This window comes from Eublepharis macularius, chromosome 1, assembly GCF_028583425.1.
Source record: "Eublepharis macularius isolate TG4126 chromosome 1, MPM_Emac_v1.0, whole genome shotgun sequence".
NCBI classification, from domain to species: Eukaryota; Metazoa; Chordata; class Lepidosauria; order Squamata; family Eublepharidae; genus Eublepharis; species Eublepharis macularius.
Window position 1 is genome coordinate 10,522,704 of NC_072790.1, and position 17,474 is coordinate 10,540,177.

General features: G+C 44.9%; 1 protein-coding gene across 2 annotated transcripts in view; it reads left to right on the forward strand.

Annotated features, from left to right (window-relative positions):
* Positions 1-17,474, forward strand: part of TASP1 (taspase 1) — a 107,614-nt gene that overhangs the window by 57,030 nt on the left and 33,110 nt on the right. The window lies entirely within an intron of this gene.

Genomic DNA, 17,474 nt, shown 5'->3' on the forward strand with positions numbered 1-17,474 from the left:
CAACAGCCACAGAGGACATTTGTTTCTTAAAGTGTATTAAAGGCCTACTTCTATTATTTTGGGAGGGTTTAACCCCCAGTTTATATTTTTTTTAAGATTTCAAAATTTTCTGCAAACCTGGATTTAAGTATCCACTGGTTTGGTCATGTTGAAAATTAGATATATTGATAACCTATCTCTCCATAAACATCCCTGAAGGCTCCACTGTGCCATAAAAAGAGGGTGTTGTCTTACATTCATATGCACGTTACGGTTATGTCCAGTAATATTTTTACGTGCATAACATTTTTAATGGGGTAGTTTTACATTCAGGGTCATCTTTTTTTCAAATAAATATGGGTGAGATATATTGGGCGGGTAGTTGGTGTGCTAGAATAACTCCTTAGGAAGGGAATGGAAGGTCAGGTTTTACATGGCATGGAAGTGATGCCTTACAGAAGGAGGAATGATGTGAGTGAAGAGTCACCACTGTCACCTAAGCACAAACCATGCGCCGGTTTACGCCAGTGCGCTCCCGCAGTCATGCAAGGCCTCAGAATGCCTCCGCGGTGGAGGAAGGGGCTCCTCCCTCCCCTCTCAAGCCATTTCCCCGTGTCACGATAGCATGGGGGAATTTTTTCCCTCTTTTTTTGCTGCTCCATGTGCACAGAATACTCCCAAGTGGAGCAGAAAAAAACCGAGGAAAATCCTCCCGTGCTATTTTGATATGGGAAACAGGTTGAGGGGGGAGGGGGCATTCTGAGGCTGCTTGAGCTCTTTGTTTTTTTAACAGCCATTCCCTAGTGCTGCTGTGTGGCTGCAGGGAACCCACGTTGGGTCTGGTCCCCCAGACCCAACCCTTTAAAAACCTGCATGTCTAGCTTGGCCCTTAGTGCAAGAGCTCATGTGTCCCACATTCTCATAAAGGACTTGAAACAACCAACATTCAAGGTCAAGACACTTTATGGATTATTAATATGTCAATTATGAATAATGTTAAATTGTATAATTTCAGTTATGTACCTGAGCTGTCTTATATTGGCCCTTTAATTTTGACATATTTTATCTCTTAGAAAAAGTTAACTGACCCATACGCTACAGAATGTTCTTCTGAATTACAGATTTTTATTCTGAAAATAAGGATATGTAGAACTAGATGTTGTTTGTATAAAGAGGATGGGTTTTCACAGTCTGTATGGTGGCAGAACAAATTTTTGAAATACGGATGAATGGGAGAAGAGGACAGAGCTGTCTGCTCCTCGTTCTGCATTCTCCATTTTTGTTCATGGATTCTTGAGGCGTGGTCTTGTGGCCTGCTATGCAGCAATAGCTTGTGAGCTGGAATGTGCAGCCTGACTTTCTCCCTCGCAGGCTTTTGCATATGGCTTGCAGAAACGGGGGTAGATTTTTCATTTCTCCACTATTCAACAACACAAGTTGCTTTCATGTTTGAAAATTGAAAACTCATGTCCCTCCCTCCCAAGTGAGGCGTATGGATGTGGATGCCCTCTGATACACCTGCTTCTAATTTCCTGACTTGAAAGGAAAAGCCCATCAAAAGAAGCAGAAAACAATTTCTTTGACACGCTGCTATGAAGCCCCTCGCTTGAGAGCAGTCCTTTGCTGTGCCGTGATTGATAGAGGACTCGGAGATGCAGGGCTTGAATAAGAAGTGATGGTTTTAGTTTATCCTGTGCTGAGGTTTTTTGCGGCTCTTGTTGTGGTTACTTTTAATCTTCAGAAATCTGCTTGTAAAGTTATTTTGCATAGGGGAGATCATGGCACCGTTCCTGGGTTTGTGACCTGCTCAAAGGAGGAAGTGGTACTTACACTAATAAAGTTGGTACGTGCTGATGAAGCAAAGCTGGAAGGTCTGCATGCCTTACAGGGCTATCCGCAGCCGAGTTACATACCCTTTTGAGTCCTTTGAAGTCAGTGGGCTTGGAAGGGCCCAGGCCTGCGGAGCATTAGTACTGTTCATACGTTCTCGTAAAACGGGAGATCTTTCGGCAGAACAGTTGTGGGCACCCTCTAAAAGCTTTCCAGATTTAAAACAAGAGGTGATTTGTACATTTTCAGGATGGCATGAAATACAGAATGGGGTTAAAGTGGTGCCTGCCCTTGGAAATTACGCTGATTACACTGTCCGTGGTGACTCAAGAGGAGGGGCCGTGACTCAGCCTCAGAACATCTGCCAGGTGTGCAGATCAAGGCCCCGGGATCAGTTCTCAGCATCTCCAGTTAAAGGTAGGAGGCGATGTAGAAAGCTGCTGCTGCCTCTGATCCTGGAGAACGGCTGCCGGTCTGAGTAGACAGGGCTGACTGTGACGGGGTGGTTCTGGATAAAGCAACATCACGTGTTCGTATTCTGCCCGTTCAGGGGGCTGCCTCTCACCACTTCTGCTGACGCCTCTGCCTAGAAGCCCAGGGAGAACAGCCTCCCTGCCTCTTGTCGCCTCTGGTTCCCGCGTGGGGGGCGGGCGGGCAGGCACAGCTGTCTGATGGCAGGAGATGGGAAGTTACAGCCCCCTGCAATCAACCACCTCGGGCTGCCTCGCTCTAGGGCTGCTTCTTCGTACTATAATGAGCATGGGGGGGGGGGCAAATGATTTGTTCCACGGGAGATCTATGATAGGCTGTCCTGGGCAACCTCTTCCTTCCATGACACTTTTCCAATCAAAATGTCTCTACTATTGTCCCAGCAGTGCTTGTATTCCGCCCCCCCCCCCACACACACACACAAAATGGAGAACTGCAGCTATGGGGATGGGACAATTCTGGTCAGAAAAATGGCGCAAGAGGGAAGTGTTAAAATGGCATTTCAGTTTTGAAAAGCAAGGCCCAAACTCAATTGTGTGGCCTCCAGAACTCCTGTTGTTTGGGCCTCAGTGTGCTTTATGCAAATCTTTGTGAAACCTCCAAGAGAAATATTCTGTTCATGGAAAACGTTTCAAGAAGAGAGATTTCTACCCAAAGTTGATACAAGTTTCTTACGGGTGATGTGTTGCCCCAGATGCCACGGAAATGCCCGTTCAGAGCTTGGGTCCAGCCGCTGCAGAGCCTTGCTCTCTTGGCCAGTTAAGCCCCCTGCTTAGAGAGAGAGCGCGATTGGCTCAGTCTCCTCAGAATGGAGACTCCAGAGGAAGTGCAGCCTGCATGGAGGTTGCCCAGGATAACGGAAGGGTCCAGCTACCGCCTCCAGCCTGATTAGCTCATCCTTTATGTGAAGGCTGGGCTAGCTGGCCAGTTTCTGAGCTCTGACCTCTTTTGATTTCGTGCCTTGCCTCTGGCTGGGATCGCTTTGCGGATTCTGATCTGTTGCCTGACCTCAGCAGTGCTTTGGCCTAGCCGTGGATTCATGGATCCTGACCTTTGGCCTGACCCTAGCTCTTTGCGTGCGTGCTGTACCCTGTGAATGTGTCACTCAGCTCTGACCTTGAAGTTACCTGAACCCCGTTTGACTTCAGACTTGTGACCCTGTCTGACTGTGTTATCTGCTTCAGCACCTGACACACATGTGCTTGCATAATATACAGCAGAACATGTAGCATAAGACTGCCAACACTGTTAGGCAAGAGAGAGATTCTAAGAATAGGTACGGCCAAACTTGGCACTCTTTAACCTGGGAAAGGTTTAAAAGTGTATAATAAGGCTCTGCTGTCTCTACACTATTCTGTCTGCTCTATGTTGGTGAATGGCACATGTTTGTTGTGTTGTTGGCATTTTTGGGGTCCTTTGGTCACAAATACAGAGTCTGAGGGATGAAAGAGAGCACCATAGTTCTTGTTTCAAGTAGCTTATATTTCAACGTGATCCAAAAACATTCCACTCCAGCTACTTCTAGCAACCAGTTGACCATACGATCATTTGTTTACCTTGTCTGAACCCATCAGTGTATCTCTCAGGTTTGATGTGGCTTGAGTGGAGAATACACGGTCTGCTGTGCCAAACATCATGAGGACTGTGCATTTAGTAGCAACAAGAAGAGCAATTTGTACATGTTCTGCTCAATATGCATGGCAAGAAAAATGGTAGAATTGACTTTTTATGGGTTTTTTTTTAAATTTACATCATTTATACTTCAGTGTTCTCCCCATGGGGGGCTCAAAGTGGCTTACATTGTTCTTCTCTCCTCATCTTTAAGCCTCACAATGACACTGTGAGGTAGACGAATTAGGCTGTGAGTGTGTGACTGGCCCAGGGTCACCCAGGGAGCTTCCACGGCAGAGTGGAAATTCAGACCTGAGTCCCCCAGAGCCTAACCTGCCACTCTAACTGCGACACCACACTGACATACATTAACAGAATTTTATATGTTGCATGCAGACGGTCTTGCAGATATCTCACGTTGTTCCCAGGGATCTGCAGGCCCTCAGGAATTTGCTCGTCATCCCTTCCAGAGAACGGAAACTCATCTGAGGAATTTCTGCATTGCTCAGTTAGCCTGCATAATATCCAAGTGATGTCAGAGGATGTGACTTAGTTTACAAAGTAAACCTGGAGTTCTGTACATTGCTGTGTCAGTATGGATAACCTCCAGGTGATGTTGGAGAATGTGCATGAATAGCCAGCAAATGTGGAAACAGTCGGAAAGCTTGTTAATGCACATATGTTGTTGTCAACCTGAAATCAGTCTGGTTTTAGGTAGCCACAGGATAAGCATGTGGTTGAACTCTGGGACTGTAGCGGAGATGGGATTTCTCAGGGGACGTTTATGGTCACCTGTCCCTCCTCTTGCCCCCAGTTTATATTTTCAGCTGTTGACATTTTTTGAAACCTCAGACTTCGTACGAGCAGTGGCGCTACCCAGAAATCAGTCTGTTTGGAAGCACTAAAAAAAGAGCTCTTTGCAAAACGTAACAGAAGAAACTTAAGGGGCAACTGGTCTTATGCCTTGCCTGAGTTTTCCTGCTGTGGTGTTTCGCCTCTTTTGTGACCTGTATATTTTTAACTCCTGTAATAGCACCTCAAGATAAGGATCTGAAATGGCCTATATTATGCTGCCTCCCTGCTTCTTGCTTTGTGTTTCAAAATGGTTTTCACTGCACCAGTGGCTGTTGCCGTAGACCTCTTCTGTTTGTCCTGCATTATAGGAAGGCTTAGTTATAGATGGATGCGCTTATCAAAACTCTGCAGCCATCAAGCTTGTGTACCTACAAATAAAATTACTTTTAAGGGGAAAAGGTGATTTTTTTTTACCTCACCACCACCACCCTCACGTGCTGACTATTCTGCCAAGCTACCAGCTCTCATAAAGCCGCCTTGTATTACAAGTTACAACAAGGAGGTCTACGGCAAAATCCTTTGGTGGCAGCGAAAGCCTTTTGTGGGAGTCAGGGAGGCAGCGATATGCAGGTCACACAAGAACAAAAGGGACGGTTTTCGGGTAAAGGAGAAAACACCAAAGCTCTGTGTGAGTAGAAAGATAAGGAGTGTGTATTAGGACCAGAGCCCTCCGGAGGTATCAGTGTAATGTAAAGTAAGGAGGAGCTGAATTTAAGGTCCAAAGCCAAAGGTTCAAAGGTTAACAAAAGGACTGAAGGTGTAAAAAGGTTATCAGACTAAGCAAACCATCACAGCGTGGTATCAAAAGGTAAGTTAAAACGTTACATATGTTTACTGTGATTTTAAATGCAGATCTCTGAGGTGAGAAGGAGGGGGGCTGAGTGCGTGAGGGAGGAGTGCCGTGATTGGATGGTAGCTGCACTGGGGGGCGGGGGGGCGGGGCTGAACTGCCATTTTTAGTCAAAGTGCTGTGAGAAAGTTTAGCCAGTCTAGTTGTGTCTGTCTAGTTCAGGGAGTCTGTGTGAAAGTCTGCAGTGGCCTGATCTGCACCAAATTGGGCCAAATCCTGCCCGGATCAGGCCCGAATCGACCAGGATTGGGCCACTGTGGAGTGCAGCAGCACTCACATGATCCGCAGCGGCTTGATCCAGTCTGAATCAACCCGGATTGAGCCCATGTGGAGCACGGGAGCACTCCCAGGGTGGCCCGTGGCCTGTGCGATGACATCACTTCCCGGTGGGGGGACTGGCAACCCTGCTCAGGCCTTTCCACACAGCTTGCCTGGTTCAGTTAGATCAATCTCTCCCTCAGATAGACACAACCTTTCTCTCTCAGGTGCACACACAGTTTACCTGACTTAGAATAATTCTTCTGAATACCACACAGCACAGACTGTCTCAGAAACATGCAGTTTTCATTGAAGGTAGCAGAATAAATTACTCTCAGAAACACCCAGACACTCTCAGGTTGCTCACAGCTTGCCTGTTTTGACCCAAATTGCACAAACAGTTCAGGCTTCACAGAGATTGCCTGACTGAACTAGAATAGAAAACCTTTCAGGCTTCCTTCCACACAGCGTGCCTGCTTTGTCCAGAAAGAATATTTTCTCTCAGAAACACACAGACACTCTCAGGCGGCACACAGCTCGCCTGTCTAGATCAGAATAAGTACTCTCTCTCTCTCAGCACACTCTCACAGAACTCCAATTCACTCCGTCCACTAGGGGCTACGCTGTAATTAGATTTCACTCTACTCACCCGTCCAGCCCCCTCCTCCTTTCCTCTGTGGCCTGCACTCTAACTAACCGCAACAACTTTTTTAAAAAAACCACACTAGCAAGCAGAAATAAAAGTAAAATTATTCAAACGCAAAACATTACAACGTATTCAAAATCCCAACACTGCAGTACTTCATATTTCCTGGACTGGGTTGTAGACTCTGATACCACTCAAAAATTTGCCCAACTGAACGCAAACGTTTTTTGAATACAAAGGGTATGTTCTTCAACATAGCTAATAAGAGTGATCATCAGGAAAAAGTAAAGAGCTGCGGCATTACCATGTATGCCTTGCCCTTATGTCAGAGTTATTTCTTTTATAAAACAGTGAAAGTGAAAAATGACCGAAAAGAAAGATTTTGTGAGTAACTGAGCAAAATGAACGTGGGCAAATGCTGAAACGATGGTTCTGTTTCAAAGGCTTGCCGTAGCAAATGACTGCTAGAAGCTAAAGGTGGCAAATCAAAAGTTGTTAAGGAGAACCGGGGCTTACAGATGCCGGCAGACGTGCCATGCTTGACTGTAAGAGAAAAGCCGAAACCGCTCTGCAGCACTTCTGAGGGCACCAGGAGGAAGCAGTCTATAACAAAGACCTTTTTTGGCAGAATGCAAGATACGTACTTTTTCTTGGTGACAGGACTGGGACGATGAAATATAAGAATATTAGTGCTGAAATGGTAATGATTTAAACCTCTGAGCCCCATGCTGACAAAAGCCCTCTGTTTCCAAGAAAAGCCTGGTAGTAAAATCAGTGTTGTTGTAAGAAATGAATTCATGTTTCCAGTGGGATGTAGAATATAAATTCTTTTATCAGAATTACTCTCTCTATGTTTTTATCAGAGCCATCGAAAGCTCTGCTGTTCTGCTTGTGCAAGATTTCCACCGATTCTTTGCTCCTTTTGCCAACTCCTCACAGGTGGCTCATGCTGCTCCCAAGGGTCCACTGACATCCCCCAGGAGCTGAAATTTGGGGGAGTACAGCAAGTTAGAGCAGACAAGGGGAGGGGAGGATCAGCCTCGGGTTCCAGTTATCTGGAGAAGAAATGTAGGCTTAGAAACATTTTGAACAAATAAAAGTTCCATTCCATGAGTGATGCTGCCCACCCCAGCATGGCCAATTTGACACTTTCACTTCTTTTAGTACTCTTCACGTTTTGCAAAGCACAGTGGGCAATACTGTGCCATGAGTTCATCTCCACCTTTTTTGGCAATATGACATAACTTGAAATTAGTTTACAGCAGACCTTGCCACAGTTAAAGTCAAAGCTCTGAGAGGACAACAGACTGAAAATACGTTTAACCGTTGGCTGCAAATGATCAACTAAAATGGTCAGGAGGATTGCTCTGTGTGCAGTTTATCGAGAACTAAACTAGCTTTAGGAGGCCATATTTCGAGCAAATGCTTTGAGAACATCACTAGTACTTTACAGAATCTCTCATGAGGTTGAAATACAAGAATAACTTGAAAGAGTTAACAGGGAAGAGGAACCTGGGGGGAAACAGAACATGGTAACAGAATCACAGAAGACGCTAATGAAGATGCCATCGTTGTCAGCAGAGAATGCCCAGAATTCAGAATGCAGCCAGCATATGCAGGATAAACCCTAAACAGAGTTACTCCAGTCTAAGCCCATTGAAATCAGTGGTCTTAGACTGGTCTAACTCTTCTTAGGATTGAACTATAAGTAATAGTAAGTATCTAAGGAGGACAGATGGACTAACACATACAATCTGTGTGTTTGAAAAAAGGGAATGCATGAAACAGAATCTCAGCATGAAAGGCCTTGGAAAACTTGGCAAAGAAGTGAAGGATCTTTGTAGTTTTTATGACATATACAAGCCTATGACATGTAGGCTCTGTGCAGAAGCACCTTTGCAACATTCTGGAACCCTCAATGAGCACTGAAATCCTTTCCCTCAAGAGGAAATTAATGAGAATGACTGTGCTTCCCTTTCCTTTTCTTCCTCAGCCACTCTTAGAAGGTTCTCAAGGTTCTGCTTTCTGAACTTAGGTCACATCTGCGTTTTTGTTTGCTTGTTTTTCAAGCAGTCCTCCTTACATGCTTGCTGGAACAGAGCTTCCATGAACAGATGTGAATAAGTTTATTTTTGTCTGTGTTGTCTGAAACTCATGAAGTGAAGCAAGCCCATCAAAATTATTCTTCTGTACTTTGGACTTCATTTTGAGAGAGAAAAATTGGTGGCTACTCGCCCATTAAGACCATACTACTCTAACCCTTGGTTGTGGTTCTGGCTCCTTCAGTATCTGTTTTAGACTCTCCTAAAGATATGTTTATCGGACCTGCTTCCATGGCTCCTACAGAAAGGTATGTTCGGCTTAACTCCTCTGAGTACTGCAGAGTGTTTGGTAGCAAGAACCTGTCTTTAGGATTAAAGTTGTGTCTGAATCTCTGGAAAAATACAGAAACAAAAGCAAGAATCATACCATATCTAATCTTCCGGGATGATAGAAGTCATGTTATTTGTACAACCCTTTGTTTTGTTTACTGCACTGAATCTGACCCCTCTTGTAGGGCCAAGCTACAAGTGACGAATGACACTTGAACGGCAAGTGAGCAGACTCGCATGTATCCCTCCCTGTTCACTTGTGCTCCACTTGCGCTCCACTTGTAGCTTGGCCCATAGTCATTCATCTGCACTGGTCTTTACAGTTGCATCTCCTCGTGTAATCTAGTAGCTCTTTCACCTCTCCTCATGTAGAACAACAACGGCCTCGGCGTATGCACTTATTTTTCATTGTCTTCACAATTCGATTCATTAGTTGCAAACCGTGTCACCACATTTCACTGGAGTTTCAGATCATTCCCTTCCTGAGAAGGAAATTTAGGATGCAGCACCTTTCTTGGCACCACCACTGTAGCGTTCACCTTACTCACCTTCCTAGTTTCCCCACTGCCCCACACTGGTGTCCCCAAAAACTCAACCACTTTTATCCATCTTGGGGATCCAGATGAAGGGGATCAAAATAGATCTATTACCATGGCTTCACATCCTATAGGGAACATGTATATGGTGCAGCAAGAACATTTGTTTATTTTTACTCACCCAGCTCTGAATTTTATGTTGGTTGATGTGATGTGGGAAAAGGGGAAACAGTTTCTTTGCTTAGCCTCTAGTGAGAAGAGAGGCTGAAGGTCAGAGTTCAAGAGCCCTTGTTTGACTCTTTGTGTTGGGCAGTACTTGGCTCGTACTGCCTTTCCCCTACTTCCTGCCACGTAGCACCAGTTTATTTATTCCTGCAAAATTATTTTGGTTGATGTCAATGGAAGGTATCTTTCTGTGTCTTGCATCGTAGAATGCTGGTTTCCATGGTACCATCCAATTGTTGCTTGAGAGAGAATGAAGTTTCATTCATTTAAATTACTGCGTACTGCTATTTGGGCTTTCCACAGTCACACAGGTGGACAGTATGATGGTTTTCTTCTGCTGGTATTTTCCCCCTGCTTTTCTTCACCAGGGAGATATCATTGTTTTCCCATATATTGATGAGAGTTTACTTGTTACAGATGTTCAAGATAGGTTGCCCTGGGCATCTTATCCACTTTTGCCCTGCTAGGGCAAAAGGGGAAAATCACACCTGGGATCCACTAACTAATTTTAGTGATTTGTGTCTGGCAGGCAAATCAGCCTGCCTGCCATAACTGTGAATGCATATCTGCTGGGGGTGGGTAGGTGGGCTTTCTGCCTGTAATGTAGGTTTGCAGAGAGTGGAGAGTTTGAGAGAGTCCCTAGCCAGGCCTGACATTTTGCCTCAAAAAGATGGTACTTCTTTATTAAATATTTTTTTCTGAAGTTTACAGCAAGGTCTCAAATATTGAACAGTTTTGTGGAAATCAAAGCAGGTTGGTATTTTAGCCTTCCTGCTGGGTTTCTGAGATATTCATGGGTACGTTTAAGTGTTTATATGTTCCCTGGAGTCCTCTCTGCCTTACTAACCATGGGCTCTCACAGTGCTTTGGGATTTATTCACCGGGGCCCCAAGTCTAAAAAAGGCTGGAGTAACTCTGCATAGGATTGCACTGCAAAATGCCTGCTACTTAACTAAAACCTGTTCTCAGAACAAAAGAGGTCATTGGTAATGATGAAAAAGTTGTGCTTCTTAGAGGGATATGTTCTGAATAATGGGTTGAAAAAATGGTTTGAAAAATTTCTTATTAGAAAATGCTTCTGAGCTCCCCTTTGCTGTCAAAACACTTCCAAATATAAAGCCCGCTTGATCTTCCAGTTAACTTTAGCAAAGAGCTTGGAGTGTTGCCAGATCTTGTTCTAATGACCCCATCCTCATCCTGCCTTCCTTAGCCCCGCTGTGCGTTCCTCTTCTGATCTCGTTTCTTGCCCCATCGCTTGTGTGCTGTAGGCTGGTGCCTGTCATGTCGCAGAGAGCTTGTGCTGTTCGGAAGGGTCTTACCTTAGTTACTCTGTTTTTTAAAAAAGCGTTGGGTAACTTGGGGCTAGTGAGCTGAGCAGTGTAGGCTGATTTAAATCAAACTTGCAAGTTTTTAATGCATACATTTTCCTGTCGTTTTGATCTTTACAGTGGGGTTTAGGGGTGGGGCACGGAAAGGGTTGCTGCTAGAATGGTCTTTTGGATCCTGGTTTCTGTATTTTTTATCTTGCCATGAACATTGATATTTTGAAAATACTTAGTAATTCTTCAGACACACAAACAAATTGATTTTAATAATGGGCTCATAGCACCCAGCATAACCCGTGAATGTGAAGCTCCTTGAAGATATTGACAGCATTGCCCCTCGCCGGCCTCTCCTGCTCTTGTCACAGAAGCCAGCCCCTTGGTTTACTACAGAGCGGAGTGACCTGAACTGGGCTGGAAGATGCCTAGAAAGACGCTGGGAGAAAACTTGCATTGAGACTGATAGCGCATGCTACAGAGCCCATTGGAAGATCTATGAAGTGACAATTAAAGCAACAAAGAAACATCATTTCTCTGCAGCCGTTGCAGCAGCTAGTTCATGACCGTCCTGCTTCTTCAAGATACCTTTTTTTTTTTTCTTCAAGATACCTTGACATCTTTTAATTCCTAAGTCTGAATCTTTACAGTCTAAAGAATATACAATTGACTGAGATGCTTTGGCAAAGTTTTTTGCCAATAAAATAGTATTGTTATGCTCTAATCTGGATGCTAGCTGTAATACAGGCAAGGTGTAAGAAATGCTTAATACACCATCTGGTTTATACCAGTTACAGTGATGAATATTGACAGTCTCCTGGCATCCGTGGAAGCCACTCTCTGTGCACTGGATCCTTGCCTTTCTTGGCTGTTAAAATCACGTAAGGACCACATAATTGAGCCCCTGAGGTCTATCATAAATCAGCCCCTAACTCAGAGCACCTCCCCTTAGCCACTCAAAGAGGCATCTGCCCACTACATAAAACCCATCCCTAGACAAAGATGATGTGGCCAATTACTACCCAGTCTCTTACTGCCCTTTCTAAGCAAAGTGATTGACAGAGCAGTAGCTGACTAACTTCAGGTCTTCATGGATAACTTTGGTGCTTTGGACCCTTTTCAGTCTAGATTCAGGCCAGGCTATGGGACAGAGACCGCTCTGGTGGCCTAAGTGGATGCTCTGCATCTAAATACAGACAAAGGCCATGCTTTGTTACTGCTCTGCAGCCTTTGATATGGTAGACCACGCCAACTTTTCAGGCGTTCGGAGGCAGAAGTGGGTATCAAGGGATGTGCCTTGGATTAGTTTAAATAGTTTCTCATGGAACAACTCAAAGGGTTGTTGTTGGAGACCAGCTATCTCCAGAGTGGGAATTATCTTGTGGGGTTCCACAGGGTGCAACCTTATCCCCCATGTTATTCAATCTCTATGTAAAGTCTTGAGAAGAAATCATTTGTAACTATGGAATCAAATGCAGTCAATATGCAGATGACACTCTGCTCTATATCTCACTGTCCAAATCACCATGGGGTGCAGTAGAGATCTTGGGTTGCTACCTGGCAGCTGTGGTCAGATAGTTGAACGTGAACAAATTGAAATAGAACTCAGAGAAGATGGAAGTGGTGCTGGTCGGGAAGACAGAGACCTTGAAGGACATCATACGCCCCACTCTCAATGGCGTTGGCCTGACCTTGCAGACTGACTTAAGAGGGGTTGTACTAGATCCAGCGCTACTACTAGAAAAGCGAGTTAAGACAGCTGCAAGCAATGCTTTCTACAAACTCAGTCTAGCCTGGAATTTGACCCCTTACATTTACACAGCTGATCTGGCCACCTGGATCCATGCCATGGTAATATTGAGACTTAACTACTATAATGTACTGTATATAGATCTCCCCTTGGAGACTCTAGTTGACGCAGAATGCTGCAATTCAGCTATTATTGGGAGCTCAGAGGAGCATGAATATGACTCCCATTATTCCATTGGCTACTACCAGTTACTGGGCTCAGTTCAAGGTATTGGCTATCACATACAAAGCATAATATTGATCAATTGTATCTATGGGAACCCCTCTCTACCACAGTGGCAGCTTTGCTCATCTGAACAGGACCTTTTGCAGGTGCCTTCTTGCACATGGGCAAAAGCAACAGCTTCCTGTACACGTGCTTTCTCTGTGGTAGGCCCGTGGATGGGCTACCTGAAGAGGTTAGGAAAGCTTCCACTCTCCTGGCTTTCCACAAACCATACAAAACTCAATTATTCAAGAGGGCTCGTTATTCAGTTAGGAAGGGAAGCCATTTCAAAGTGAGGCATCATTAAAAAGATAGAGAGTGACTGTAGATTTTACTAGTTGCTATAATGATGATCCTACTGGGTAGTTCCTATGTTCTTTAATTTGTCAGTCTTAGGCTGATTCCGCACATGTTGGATAATGCACTTTCAATGCACTTTATCAATCGTTTGAGGTGGATTTTTTTGTTCCGCACAGAAAAAGATCCTCTCCAAATGATCTATAAAGTGGATTGGAAGTGCATTATCCAACGTGTGCGGAATCACTTTTAGAATTGCTTATTCGCCGTTTGAGCATTTCTTCAATTCTGCTGGTTTTAAATGTTTGCAAATTTGCATGTATATACCCTGTTGCATGTGTATTGAAATGCCATTGAAATTGGCTGTACTGACTCACACTTTGTAATCCATCTTCAATTTCTGTGAGAAAGGCAGACTATAAATAATGTAGATCAATCAATCAATAGGAGTCGGATAGCATGCAGAATCTCCAGTGACAGAAGGGATGTCTGTATGTGAAGCAGGACTTCCCTGCCTTCTTCCTCCCTGAGAGATCCCTGTCTTTCGGTGCTACATCTCTGAAGATGCCAGTCACAGCTGCTGGCGAAACGTCAGGAACTACAATGCCAAGACCACGGCTATACAGCCCGGAAAATCCACAACAACCATCGTTCTCCGGCCGTGAAAGCCTTCGACAATACTTCAAAGAACGATGTCTCAGAAAGCTCTGTTCAAGAAGTGCTACCAATGTGACACAAAAATGCCGCATTTGGATGAGCACGATCTCTGCTCCGCTTAGGTGAGAGCCACAATGTTGGAGCTTGCCAGAATTGCATGCACTTTACATCAGAGGCAAGACATGATCATGCCGTGCACTTAAAAGCAGCTCTTTGGGAAATGTCCCTCACGGGTTCCGACAGGCCAGCTATACCACCCTCCGCCGAGCAGGAACCAAAAGTGTGATCCGAACCAACCCCCTCTAGAGCGGGCACCTTGGATCCGCATTGGAATCGACCATCAGTTCTGAAGAGTGTTCCATCTACGGATGCTTTGACTCCGACTAAACACTCGAAACCGAAGTCAGATTCAAAAAAGCGCCTCTCCCTGGGACGAATGGAGCATGCAGCTTCGGAGCCACCGGCGAAGAAAGCAAAGGTTAAGACAAAACATCCAAAACGTCCTGCTTCGACACCTTTACACCGCCATCATCACTGTTCATCCACATCTACTCCCTCCCTCATTATAGAGGAGGAGATTCTCCAGGTACTACTGACGCCCTCATCTCTACGCACTTCACCATTAAGATGAGAGGAGGAAGCCCTTAGTCTGATGAAAGCATTCCAACCAAGCTTCTCACTGGATCCAAGTTCAGTTCCATTTACCGTGCCCCATTTCCAACCAGCAGCCCCTGCTTGGAACTGATTAATCAGCATGACACTACCTGGACCTCGACAATGCTTAGTGGTCCACCTGCGACCTCACGATGGCCAGTGGGCACAACTTATACCCAGGCACCTAACTGGCAAGAATTCGTATCCTGGCTACAAGCAGCCCCACTTCTGGCCCCAGTTCTGACCCAGTTGGTTCTGAACCAGTTAACCACAACCACATCAGCCCCGGTTCCAACAACCTCCTTTGCATCAACCCATGGATCCCAAGCCCACTCATTGTTCCTATCTGATTCCGACGAAGGCAGAGAGATGGGTTCCCGATCCGACGCTGTTTCTGAAGTGGCCTCTGATTCATCACCAGAAGAAATTGTGGGAGATACAACTCCCCCCTCACCTACAGAGGACTCCTGCTTGTTCTCAGAACAAATGCTACAAATGGCTAGGGCTCTCGATCTCAACATTGTATCGGAGACACCAAAACCCAAGAGTTAAGTCCTCCAAGCACTATAAAGTAATACTCCTGCTTCCATGGTTTTTCTGGCTGTCGAAGACCTTCTTGACATTGCTCAGAGCGTTTGGGAGAAGCCAGCTTCCTCACCTGCCACATCCCAGAAGATCAAAAATAGCTACAAGCTGCAGCACAAGGACTGTGCCTTCCTTTTCAACCACCCACACCCCTCCTCTCTAGTGACAGAGGAGATACAGTCTAGGCACCAGTATGGGACCTACTCTTCCCAAGTAGACAAAGAAGGAAGGAAATTAGACGCCCTTGGGAAGAAAATATACTCCTCCGCTGTGCTGGAATTCAGAATGGCCACTTATCAAGCCATAATGGGCTCCTATAACCGGTTCTTATGGGATCATCTCTCCAGTTATATCGAGGATATGCCTGAGGATAGGAGAGCACTCATCAAGGCACCCCAAGGCAAAGCCAGAAGACTAGCCAAACAGCAGATGTCAGCTAGAAAACATTCCGCAGATTGTGCCGCCAGATCCATGGCCTCAGCCATTGTCCTCAGATGACATTCTTGGCTCTGTTCCACTGCCCTACCACAGGAGAAATGGAACAAAATCGAGGACTTCCCCTTTGAGGGCTCCTCTCTCTTCTCAGAATGCACACTACCCAAATTAGATGTGAAGAGGGCTTTATTGTATTGTATTACCAGAACAAAGTCTTTTAGGAAGTCCAAGCCCCTATTCATGTGCTATTCAGGTCCATGCAATGGTCTCCAGGTGGCTAATCAGTCGATCTCAAGATGAATCGTTGCAGCCATCAGATGATGCTACTCCTTGGCCAAGGTTCCCTGTCTGGTGACCGTCAGGGCGCAATCCTCTTCGGCAGCCTTCCTGTGGTGCACACCTCTGCAGGACATCTGCCAGGCCACCACCTGGTCATCAACGGACACATTTATACGCCACTACTCTATGCTTGTGAATGCCAGAAGAGATGCAGCAGAGGGAACAGCTGTCCTCCACTCACTGTTTGCCTAAACATCTCACACCCTTCTCCATTGGTGAGTAGCTTGCTATTCTCCCAACATGGAACTGCGCAGACAGACGACGAAAACAGTGTTGTACTGTTAAATATTATAAAGCCATTCACCTTTCAAATGCAGTTAAATTGCTGGAACGAAACCATCAGCCAGAGTGGGTTGCACTACAACTTGAAATATACAGCACCATATGTACATGAAGCTTTATGGCAAAGAACATCTGACAGACTCAATAAAATACAATCTAATCCATTTTTAACCCCAATACTGGAGGGCTGAGATGAACTTAGAACAAAAATTACTACCAAACAAATCGAGATTACAAACCTTTCTAAATCTGCACTGGTTTCCAACAGGGTTGGGCAGTAACTCCTTCCGAGAACGGAGAAGGGCCAAGATCCTGCTACTTCAGGATTTCACATTAAATTAATGAATAAGACGCTATTAGAGGGAAAATTAGGCACATCAGTTCCATGGCTTCAGTATCTTCAGGTAACACATATGTGCTCTCAAATAGATTTGCAAAAGATTCTTAGGCAACCTCTAACAGACTTTGAAGTAGTAATAAAAAAATTCACAGAAGTCAAAAAAACACCTATTTCAGCCATTTATAATGTATTATCTGACTTGAATAAAACACGCATGCTCACATACCAAGCACGTTGGCAAAAAATCTGTGACACACAATTGACGGAAGCTGACTGGATACGTATTTGGAAACTAGCCCCATTTAAATCTCCTGTTGTAACTGAAAGTTTACAAGCGTTCACTGGCAGATGATGCCTCAAAAATTAACCCATGAGATATCAGCTGGAAGCAATGTGGTGAGGTAGGAGATTGCCTTCGCTGCTGGCTGTGCTGTCCCAAAGTAGCAACATTCTGGGAAAGAGTTCTAAACGGAATCAAAGCACTCACAGCCACGCGTGTTCCCTTTTTCGCCAGAGGCCCTGCTCCGAAACACTTGGGCATTAAGAGGAGGTACACAGATTAAGACACGAACGACATCGATCCTGTAACAGCTGCCAAAGCAGTCATTGCCACCCGCTGGAAAAATGTCAATGCTCCAGATCTTTCTCTCTGGCATAAAAAATTATGGGACAATTATACTATGGCTGCTGTTACAGACAATCTCTCATGTATAGACCCTCAAGTGACATCAAGAGGCTTTATATCTGGCTGGTACCCAGTCTTAGAATACCTAATGAAACAACAAGAAATCCCTAAAAGACTTAAAGATCTAGATCTGTGGTCAATTGGAAGTATATAATTGCTCTAGATCACCTTGAAACATGACTATTATCGATATTTCCACTACTAGTTATATACATC